The sequence below is a fragment of the Aotus nancymaae genome, unplaced genomic scaffold (genome assembly GCF_030222135.1).
Source record: "Aotus nancymaae isolate 86718 unplaced genomic scaffold, 86718_ANA_hifiasm-v0.15.2.pri h1tg000001l, whole genome shotgun sequence".
In the NCBI taxonomy this organism is placed as follows: domain Eukaryota; kingdom Metazoa; phylum Chordata; class Mammalia; order Primates; family Aotidae; genus Aotus; species Aotus nancymaae.
The window spans coordinates 7,401,931-7,402,982 of record NW_026988412.1 but is presented as its reverse complement, the minus strand read 5'-3'; the positions used below and the strand labels follow the sequence as shown (position 1 = coordinate 7,402,982).

Below are 1,052 nucleotides of genomic sequence, written 5' to 3'. Positions count from 1 at the left end.
AAAATTAGTTGGGTGTGGTGTCACATGCCTGTAATCCCAGCCACCCAGGAAGCTGAGGCAGGAGAATCATTTGAACCCAGGAGGCGGAGGTTGCAGTGACCCGAGATCACACACTGCATTCCAGCCTAGGCGACAGAGTGAAACCCCATTTCATAAAAAAAATCTGTCTGACACTGGCATGTAAAGTAGGAGGCAAGAGTGAGAAATGATGCTGAAAACTGGGGAAACCTAATTAAAATTCTGTGTATGGAAAACCCCTGACAGTTCAGTCCTTTCTACCCACTTGTGAAGAAATGGTGTACAGCCTCATTTATTCCCAGGTAGAGGAAAAAAGTGCTGAAAAACCAGGGTATTCTCTAACAAAAAGCTGAGTAGAGCAGCTGGAGAAAGCCATGGCTTCTCGCATATGGTGTCCTGCAGCAGGGCTCTCCTCATTTGAGCACCCGCAGCATCTGTAGCCTACAGCCTCTAGATTGAAATCTTTTTTTAAAATATACCCTGAGGGTTGCACCATTCCTGGAGGTACTGCAATACCAGGTCGATGTGTGGAGTAGATATGCAGCAAGCTCCTGTTCCATCTCCCTGCTCAAAAAAATCCATTAACTATATTGTCTTCAGATAGAGGACATATCAGATATTAAAAGGGTAAGAACAGATTCTACACTTGATCTTAGCCAAAAAGCCAAGAAACGATCTAAAGTGAAATCTATCTGTACGCCCTGGACAAACCCCCTTCTTCCACTATCCCCAGGAAATAGACCTTCCTACACAGAGGCATAGGAAATCCACACCAATCACAGAATGATTGATTTCCATAACAGACAGAGAGGACTCACCAGACATATGCTGAAACCAGCAGTGTGGAAGAGAAGTCAAAAGAAACAAACAGGAAAACTGCTGCAGGTTGAGTATCCCTTATCAGAAATGCTTGGGACCAGAAGCGTTTTGGATTCAGACTCTTTTAAGACTTGGACTATTGTATACACATCATGAGATATCCTGGACATCAGACCCAAGCCTAAACATAAAATTACTTATGTTTCAGACGCATC

General features: G+C 43.7%; 1 non-coding gene across 1 annotated transcript; it reads right to left on the bottom strand.

The window, feature by feature from the left end:
• Positions 1-500: 500 nt before the first annotated feature.
• On the bottom strand, positions 501-694 carry LOC135276080 (U2 spliceosomal RNA). The gene has a single exon (XR_010343657.1). It is a non-coding gene; the product is annotated as a U2 spliceosomal RNA (small nuclear RNA).
• Positions 695-1,052: the final 358 nt, after the last annotated feature.